The sequence below is a fragment of the Cajanus cajan genome, chromosome 1 (assembly GCF_000230855.2).
Source record: "Cajanus cajan strain Asha chromosome 1, NIPB_CcT2T_4, whole genome shotgun sequence".
Lineage (NCBI taxonomy): Eukaryota > Viridiplantae > Streptophyta > Magnoliopsida > Fabales > Fabaceae > Cajanus > Cajanus cajan.
The window spans coordinates 74699843-74711057 of NC_138517.1; positions in this window are offsets into that span (position 1 = coordinate 74699843).

Sequence of the window (11215 nt, forward strand, 5' to 3'; positions counted from 1 at the left end):
GAGATGAAAATTAAACAATAGAGGAGTGAATCAATAAAAAAAATATAAAAATAAAATAAGATAAAAAAGATAAAGAAAAAATAGTACTTTTTTGATGATGATGATGATGATTCCATTGGGATGAAAATTAGACAATAAAGGAGTGAGAGTTGAATTAAATAAAATGCACAGTAGAGATGTTTTTCGATGATGATGATTATAGTGGGATGAAAATTAGATGACACATGAGTGAGTTGGATTGAATAGAATGCATAGGAAAGATATAATATATAGAGGGCAAATAAAAAATATAATAGAAGATAGAAGTGTAAAGAAATTGATGCATAGACAAATATGTTGACATGGCAATGTGTGAGATTGATTTTATAATGATGTGTCAATGTAATAGAGTATAACTTAACTTTTATATTATAAACAAATTGACTTCTCCTTCACCAAATTTAAGGCAAAACACTTGTCTTTTATACATGAACATTGAACACTTCTTTGTTTATATTTTTATCACATGTAACACCCCAATTTTCATAAATTATATGAAGGTATTATAGAAATTATTTTGATATTTAAATTTATTTTATAAATATTGTAGACACCTAATTTCATCCGGAGCATACAAACAATGGAATAAACTTCTATTATCAAGAAAAGGAGCTCCCAAAACATGGAAACAACTTGATATGACACCAGGAGACTCAAAAAGCCTTATAAAGACTGATTTAGTAACCTGGAACGGGCCGTTCCAACATGACAATTATGAGTTAAAACTCAACTCTAGAACGGGCCGTTCTGGTTTAAGAACGGACCATTTTGGTTTAAGAATGGGTTGTTCTAGATGCGAATTTAACACATGACAAATGGATCCAGAACGAGCCATCCTGGATATGAAACGGGCCGTTCTGGCCACTTTTGACGTCTATACATAACATACTCAGACACTACCAAAAGCAATTTACGCTTCTGACGTCGTTTTCTTCTACGCTCTCTGAAAACCAAGGAGAACCAAGAGAAGGAGACCAACAAGATTCTGTTATGACTTCATCTTCTGCTTATCAAGGTAAAGGGGAGTGAGAAATCTCACTCGAGGGTGTGGGAATAACTATTAGGTAGCAGGATTTGCCCCCAATCCCTTGCCTGATAGGAACAGACACTTTATAAAAGTTTTCTATTTTATTTTCTGAATGTTCTGTTGCGTTCCTTGTGTGATGTTGAGTGTAAAGATGTGTTTAATTTCAAAAATAGATAAGTTTTAATATGAATTAAAGTGCCTTGTGGAGATTATGTGAATATGATGAAACAATGTGAAAAGTGAATATGAGATATGAAATATTATGATATGTGACAATGAAACATGATATATATGACAAGTGAAATAATGAGTCCATGAGTTTGTGAATGTGTGACATGCATCATATGCATTTATGTGACAGGGTACGATATGAAGTACATCGTTAGGGAAGGCCCTCCAAGTATGAAACATCTTGGAGGAGTCCTAGCGGATAGTGCAATTTGGAAGGCCTAGTTTTACCCATTTGTGTGCATGAGATGTATCTTGCGCGACTTCACTATCCCGACGAGACCCTAGCAGTACATCCTTCTAGTTGAGAGTGCACGGTTGAGTCGGCATGTACTCCTAGACTACTCCAGGTATGTTGCTTCGACAGCATACCACGTGATATGTGATTATGAGACACGTGACTGACACAACATGCATGCATTTATGAGTCGAGTCCATGACATCATTGCATGATAAATGAGTGTGCATGTGATGCCAATTGTGTATGTGTGTTGTCTATATCTGATTGGTGCTTGTGACTTGTATTATGTTTTTTGTGTGTCTGTTGTCTAACTGTTATTTTTACACCTGAAATCGAGTGAGATGTTTCTCACTCCCCTGTTTGCTCTATGTGTATTTTGTGTGTTGCAGGTGATCATTAGCATGAGGATGTTGGTGATGAGGCTTAAGCTTCCATTAGGAGTGCTCTGATAGGATATGTGACATCGAGGCATAGTTAGGACTAGTTTAGGACTTTAGTTTCTTTCTTGTTTGGAAAACCTTTAACTTTATTTCTTTTGTACTTTTCGCAAGTGAACTATGATTATATATGTGAATGTGAATCCTTTACCTATTTGCTAATTGAGAAAGTTTTTATTCATTCAAATTTTATCTTACAATTATTGTGTATTATGTTGGGTAAAGGGTGTCACATCACACAATTTTTATCTTCAAATAATATTTTGTAGCCTTTTTCCAACAATTGAGCAACACTTAAATTTTTTTTTATTAACATTAGGATCATAAAAATATTAGATATTAATTTCAACTTGAATAACTTTTAATAACAATTGTTACTTTGCCTTTTATCCCAAGGTGTGTTTTATTTCTCATTTAGACTTTTAATATCAAATATCAATTTTGTTGAGATCTTTGAAAAGTTCTGGGCCATAAGTCATATGATTTTGTAAAATCACTATCAAAAATCCAAACCTTTGAGAGTTTTTCAATTGTAAAGCATGACATTGATAGTAATTGTTCTTTTTTCTCTTCTTGTTGATTTTTAGCAATGTTGACTTCTTATTGTTACTCGTGAGATATGCATACATTTTTTACGTATCTTAATTACCTATACTTATAACATTTTGCATCAAGTCTCCACTAACATCTCTGTTGTAGATGATCAGTCTTTTTGCAATAAGGACACAATAGAAAATTTGAGTGCTATTATTTTGACATTTTCTTGAAACGATTTCTTCTTGTTTTTGTCATTATTGTTAATCCCAATGTTTTTTTTCTTCTTATTTATCTCATTAGATTATTGAAAATAAAACTCGTGTAATTCTGGTTTCTATTTGTTAAGTCAGATGAAGACGAAAGCAATATCCAGTAAGGTTTTAAATGAGACAAATATAATACATATTGTTATTCTAACATGTTAGTGTTTTATATATCAGTACAAGTAAACTGTTGAATAAAGAATATACATCCATACTAGAATCAAGGAGATGTGAAGCAAGCATTTGGATAAAGGCTGAGCAAAAGAAGGAACTACATCAGACGAAGACACCCACAAACTCAAACACAATTGAAATAAAGGACAAGAGCACAAGCAACCAAGATGAAGGAAAAAAGCTAACAAGACGATAGATGAAGAGATCAAACGATCAAACGGAATCAAGCCCAACACAAGAAGTAAAATAATGAAGCCTCAGATGATACAAGACCATGGACGATGGGCAAAACTAAGTTAAAGCACCATAGACAGAATCAAGTATCTACAACAATCAATCAGATAGAGACTCGAATACACAGCACGGAAGCTGGATTACGTTTGAAGACACAACGAGACAAACTACCTAACATCCATACTCTCAGAAGAACATATAGAGTCATTAAAGTATAAGAAGGAAGATAAGACAAATGGACGAGCGCTTATCCACAAATCAAAACAGTGTGTGTCAGAACAAGTACACCTACCAGACAGGAAAATATAACAACTTTAAAGCAACAGTACCAAGAAAGTACAAAAGATCTCGATAAGTGCAGATTCAACATGCGAACATTTAATGCAAGATCAAAGGAATTAAATGCAACAATCCACGAAGATTGTGCAAACTATATAAAAGAATCAGATGATGGTTAGTCAAGTATCAAAACAAAGTCTGCTCACAGATGGAAGAGAACTATCATCAGAATGAGACACTAAAGTATCAGACGAAGTCTATAAGGAAAAGTCAAGGCAAGACACGAACTAGAGGAAGATGAGACAAATGAAGCAAGAGACATAGGAAACCAAGCGTCAAAGAGATGGATAGTTGGAACACGAATATGCGCCAGACGATCAAAAAATACTCCGACAAAGACATGTCTAGTATAACTATCATAAAGCGCAAATTAGACGAAGGACAACACAGACTGAGAGACACTCCAGATGGAAATAATGTTTGTCTACTCACATTGTTAATCAGACCAAAGAAAAGTTCAAGCATTGAACTCAGACGTTGAGGCAAAAGTTAAGATTGAAATGCACAGGACCAACAGACGAAGATGAAGACTGCCACGCAAGAAAATAAAGAATCATGCCTCAAGAAACAAGACAAAATGTCTCTATGAACATACCAAAGCTTTCAACGTAAAACGCGTACGAAGGAACAAAAGAAAAGAGAAACATGCAAAAGCAAAGCATGCATGTGTCAAAGAAAGTGATTACTTTTTCAAAAAAGGACAACGACTATATTGCTGCATGACCAGAAAAGACAACTAATTTCTAAAGTCAAACACTACAGCAACAACACAGAGAAGAATACACGCAATGTCTAAGAATAAGAAGTAACATTTAATGCAAGACCAAATGCATTAAATGAAAGGATCAAACTAGTTATGAATGACTATATTAGCTTCAACGGACATATGCAACGGGAAAATTTTACAGGCCTATAAATATGCAACAACATCAAACCAAAAAAGGTTAGGCAAGAAGCAACGAAAGAATGATTATATGTCTTGCCCTGGGCTTTTGATTGGAAGAAAAAGAGTGATATCAAGCCCACGAGACAGAGACCAGAGATGAGCATACATAGTCATATGTACAATGTAATATTGTATTTTTATCTCTATAGACTAAGGTGTTCGAAAACGTCAGTGATGGACTAAACCTTAGTGAGTGTTGTAAACTTATGTATCCTCTCCATGAGAGTAACCCACACACTCAAAATCTCTGTAAAACTAAGGTAGCAAACCTTAGTGAGTGTAGATCATATATGTATTCTCTCTGTGAGAGTAACCCAATACACTTGAACCCGACTATATACATCTATCCGTTGTAAAGCTTGAAGAGGCTAGGGAAAGAATACTTGTAAAGCCCGGAAGGGCTTGTCAAAGAATACTCATTGCTAGCCAGAAGTGGCTGATAAGAAAATACTAGCATTGGTGAGTGAAACCGACGGACTAGGAGTGGTCGAAAATACTTGGGTAACTAGAAGTAGTTTAAGAATACTAGCGTTGGTGAGTAAAGCCGACGGGCCAGGAATGGTCAAGAATACTTGAAGAACCAGAAGTGGTTTAAGAATACTAGCGCTGATGAGTGAAGCTGGCGGGCCAGGAGTGGTCGAGAATACTTGGGCCAGCAGTGGTCGAGAATACTTGGACTAGGAGTGGTTCTAACTTGGATGGTTCATAATACTCACTGCTAGCCTGAAGAGACTAAGAAGAATATACTAGCATTGATGAGTGAAGTCAACGGGTCAGAAGTGGTCGATAATACTTTTGTATTGAATTTCATATCTAGTGGAACCCTTCAAGTTGAAGGAGACTGGACGTAGCTCAGTTGAGTGAACCAGAATAAAATGATTGCATTCCTTACTTACTTAGACGCAAATTTTCCTTATTGATGAAACCTTTGAGAAAGACTTCGTCTAACGTTTATATATCTTTAGAAACAACTTTTAGACGAAGACGCCAACCTTGCTTAACAGACTTATTGCACTGAAAGTTTCATCTGCCACTTATCCTTAAACGAAACCATTTTGAAAAGGAAATGTAAGAACTTAAATTAATACCTTTACAGAACATTTTCTCTAGTGGACGATAAATCCTTCAGACGCATTGATAGTAAGTTAAGCAAACTTTGGTTAATCGTCTGGTATTCAAAAGTGCAATGAACGAAGAGCACTACCGTTGCAAAAACGTTTATAAAATACCTTTGTTCACACAAACACATATTCAACCCCCCTTCTATGTGTATTTCCGCTAACCTCACTATTTTCCTATTTCAACTTCAATCTCTTCTTAAACTACTTTACAACTTATCTCTTAGTTTTCAAGTCTCCTAACAATAAACAACACAACAAATATCATAAAATAAATTATATAATCAAACAATTTACATATACAAAAAACCATGGTGTTACATAGGTGGAAGTGAAATTTTGATTTTTTTATAATGAAAATAAGTATTTTATATAATTAAAAATATATTTAATATTTATTAATAGCTAAATTAAAATTTGTTTCATCTCTTCTATTTTATTAATAAATTAAAAATTTAAATGTACTAATATTTTAGTCATGCAATACACAGCCTAAATATTTATTATATATAATCAAAATATATAATAAATTATGTATATATATATATATATTATGTTTGAATATGTAAATTATATTTAAAATTTATATAAATAGTTATTTTTAAATATATAAATTATATTTTGAATTTATGATAAATAATTTATATTGTAGTACAATATTATTTTTATTGATTTAAACCATAGTTTTAAAAACTGGATCAGTTATCAAACCGGTTAGGGTATTGGGTTAGTGGATCAAAAGTTGAACTAGTAGATTATTAATTGAATCACATGATCCAATTTCTATTATTTTTTTAAAAAAATATCTATGTTGTATATATTTTATACTTATAAATTTTAGTAAATTCATATCGTATCTTAAATTTTAATTTTCATCTTATTTAAAATTATCTTTATTTTTATTTTGTATAAAGAAATACATGAAAAAATTGCATATTAAACTGTATATTAATACAAATTAAAAATATAAATAATATGTATATATATAAATATAATATACTTATAATTGATATCACAAAATAATATATGTAATATCTACATATTTATTATATCACTAGATATATAATTTAATATTAATAATAAACTATAAAAGTTATTTAAGTTGCACATATTACAAACAAATACATTGAAACAAGTGGTCATTGCAATGTCTAAGAAGGCTCTTCATTCTCTCATGAAACACTATAAAATAATTTTATCAACTAATTAATTAACTTATTTAAACTAAAAATTAAAAATACTTTAACAAACTAAAAATATTGTGTTATAATATATGTTATATTGTAGAAGAAGAAACACTAAAATGTAATTTTATCAACTAATTAATTGACTTATTCAAATTAAAAATTAACAATACTTTAACAAAATATTGTGTTTAAATATATCAATTATATTATAAAAGAAGAAACACTAGAACATAATTTTATAAACTAATTAATTGACTTATTTAAACTAAAAATTAAAACTACTTTATCAGTATCTAATGGCATATTCCTAACACACTCCAAGTGAAAAGACTTTAATATTTATGTCAACATACTAAAATTTTATTAGTTATAATTAAAATATAAAAAAATGAACTCTTAATTTTCAAAATAGTTCCAAGCAGAAAGTTCTGCATATTAAATATCCTTAAAAGATTAAAAAAGGACAGCTCGCCATGATGGAGTTGTTACGTATGTTGTGAAAAACAAAAAATTAGTTTGTAAGTTATTCATAAAATTTAAGAGCACCCTAATGTTACACAAGTAAGGTTCCGTTGAAAGTTAATAAGAAAATACATTATTACATAGCTTCAAGTGCTTGACTTATAACATGTTTGTGTGTAGGTGGAACTGTGGAAGTGAAGATACATCTAATACTTTGAATATTTACAAAAGTTATCCAATTTTGTTAAATTTGTGGTTCCTTTCATGTTGATTTCTTGCCATTACAATTGTGTGTAAATTCTGAAGTTTGAAGATTTAGATGTTTAATGGGCTTAGCCAACATGCCTAGGCTCAATATCATATGATCCTTACATGTTATGTTTGCATTATCATATAATTAACAAAATATATTCTATAGTATAACTTAAGAATAGGTATATGCAAATGTAAGTTTATATGAATAAAGTTGTAAGGATAAAATCTCAATGATATGACAAAAACATAAAATTACCACAACCTTAGAAGTTCAACAATTTATATGATATGCCTTTTACTTGTTTTGTTTTTTCTATGTATTTTTTTATTTAACTGATATACATAATTTATAATATTGGTAGAGTCTTATTAATTATCATTAATTAAAAATAATAATTTCTTTGTCGTCTTTTCTGCACACAAGATTGAATATGTGTAAATCTACAATAATTTAATATTCTGGCGTAGACTATGCAAGTATACCATGTCAACATACATGTGCAACAATAACATACAAAAGTTTCTTTCTAAAGGATTTTTGTGATGCTTGATTGTTCATGGGTTCATACAATGCAACATACCAGCATTTCATCCAACCAACCTAAAGTTCTCAATATTGGCAAATGGCTGATTATGTTAGGTCAATTCCCCCACCAGTTAAAAGGAAATCGGGGAGGTTCAAAATTCAGTGTAGGAAAGATGACATTGAAAAAATTGTTCAAAATAATAAGCTAAAAAGAAAATATGTTGTTGTCTAATGCCAAAGGTGTGACATGAAAGACATAATCAAAGAGGATGCAAAATTGATGATTTTGCACTTGATCCCAATTTGAAGAAGAAGAAGAAAGCAACTAGAGCGATGACTATCCAAGCTGAAAATGTCGAGGTTGACGCAATACAACAAGAAACACAAGTTGCACAGTTGTTTTCGACAATGTTTTTGGATTTATTGGTTTTTTGGGTTCTGTTTAGTATAATTGTTATTATGTAATTTGAGCTCAAATTTCAATTTCATTACTATGTTTTTTGGGGTTTTGTTATCGGGTATTTTGAGATCAAATTTCAGTTTTGTTATTATGTTTTTTTTTGGTTCTATTATGTAATTTGAGCTCAAATTTTCAAAAATATGAAACTCATGTTATTCAATATGTATGTAATTATAGCCAACACCTTAATGTTATTTTGTTAATTTTTAATTATGCAAACAATGTTATTTATCATCCCATCATTTTGTCTCTTAGAAGATAATTAATTCTCATGGTTCTACATCTTTTATACCAACGAATAACACTTAAATTTAACTACATAACATAAAAAGCATAAGACTCATGAGTAATCCAATTTTTCATTACTACAAGACATGCCATTTACATTTTAGTATAGTCATGTCACTTACATAATAGGCCAAATACACTTATGCCCTATGTTCCGTCATAAACACAACCTAAACTATAATTAAATTTATAATAATTACAAAGATAACAAACATCATAACCTTTAACATTTTCAACTCAACCACAAATCTATCTACCCTAAGCAACATTTCAATTTTAATTTCCACATTTGCTTCATCGTAATCTGCTCTGCTTCTAATACATACCTTGAGCTCTATTCATTGTGCCCATTTGCATAAGCAATGAAACAGTTGCTTGAATGATCTTGTACTAGTAAAAACAATCTGAATGTTAGATCATTAAGCAAAAAGAAAACAAAAAAATAACATCAATAATATACTATCATACCCTTGGAAAAAGACAAGTGAAAAAAAAATATTCCTTGAGTGCTTGGTTGTTTGTGAAACCCTCACTAGAGCCTTATTTTCACGGTAACAAAGAAGATCATTATCACTAAGCTCTTCCTCACTACTAGAGGTGCTTTGTAATTCATTAAACATAGAAAAAACACTCATATTTAATTAATGCATCCTTGGTTGAGATCTTTCATATGACCACTTATCTTACTAAACTTCAAATTAAATAATTTAGGATTTATAATTCTAAACATGTAGCCATAATAAACAAAGAAATTAAGAATGACAAAGACATAAAAATCTAACTACCCTATGAAACCAACAACAACCTTCCATTTTAACTAAAACATTCATGACCAAAATATTTAAACATGATAAAATGTTCACTAATTGGAAAGTACCAAAACTTGTATTATGATCCATATTAGGTGATTAGTATATAGAACGATTAACTCGGAGAGAGAATATGTGTCAACATGATAATTAATTATTGATCGATCATAAGACTAATAAAGTTGGTAATTAAGTATAACGGAAAAGCTAACTTACATAACGAAATTAAAATTTAAGTATCCAAATGCCACAAAAAAATTTCAAAGACTTATCCACCACCTCTACCATCTTTAAGGGATCAAATTAAGTGTTTACTTTACGAAAAACCACAACGTTACATAGGTTTGAAGAGAAAAATTGAATTTTTTTATAATAAAAATAAGTAATTTGAAAATTCAAAATGTATTTAAAATTTACTAATAGCTAAATTAAAGTTTCTTCCATCTCTTTATTTTAATGAAAAATTTAAAATTAAAATATAATAGTATTTTATTCGTATAATATACAGAATAAATATTTATTATATACAATAAAATTTTATACTAATTTATATATAAAAATAAATATTGTGTTTGAATATATAATTTATATTTAAAATTTAAATAAATTATTTTTTTAAATATATAAATTATATTTTAAATTTATGATAAATAACTTATATTATAATACAATATTATTTTTATTTTTATAATTAATAAAATTAAAATTTAATTTATAAATAATTATGATAACAAAAATTGAATTAAATAAAAAGTTAAAAAGCTTTAAAAATTCTCTTATTAAAAGAAAAACTCCTAAAAACACTCTCATACAAGATAGATCTTCGTGTTTAATATATAAATATTTATAGTTGTTAATATTTATACCAGATAAAAGATAAAAAAATATATATATAAATAAAAAAAACTTAAAAAAGGACTCTTTCAAAAAATAGCCCTCAGACACTATGTAGAATTTAAGAACTTTTCTATTTTTTCTCTAATAGAAGAGTGAATTTAAGTTCTTAATTCATTTACTTTGATGGTGAAAAATTAAAAATTAATTTTTATCCTAAAAATTTATGTAAGAACCACTCATTAGATATGCCCTAAGAAACATTTACTAAGAACATGTTTAATATAGTGAAAAACCACAACAAAATGAATATATATATATATATATATATATATATATATATATATATATCAATTTTAGAAAGAAAAATAAAAAGTTTACTTTTGCATTTCAGTTGAGCGCATCATATTATGATCCTTGTATAGTCTAACTTTTACTATTTCATTTAATTACTTTGTGTCATTGTAGTTTTATGAATTTTACTAAAAGAGAAAAATGACGTGTGTGTCCTAACTAGGCTAATATTTGACATTTGTATACATATAGTGTGCACTATAATTGAAATATTGTGTTAGAGAGAAAGTTAAATGAAACTCGAGAAGATTTTGAGACCAATATGATCATATTTCACAACTGTGTCTAATGACACCAAACAAAAGTTCACTTTCTAGAGAACTCACAATATGATGAAGTTGTATCACATGATTCATCTGTCAAACCCTATCATTTGCACCACATTTCATAGAGGTTGACCACATTGCATAATTTCATCACCATGACTTTTTTCATAAAAAGTACGCACAAAAGCAAG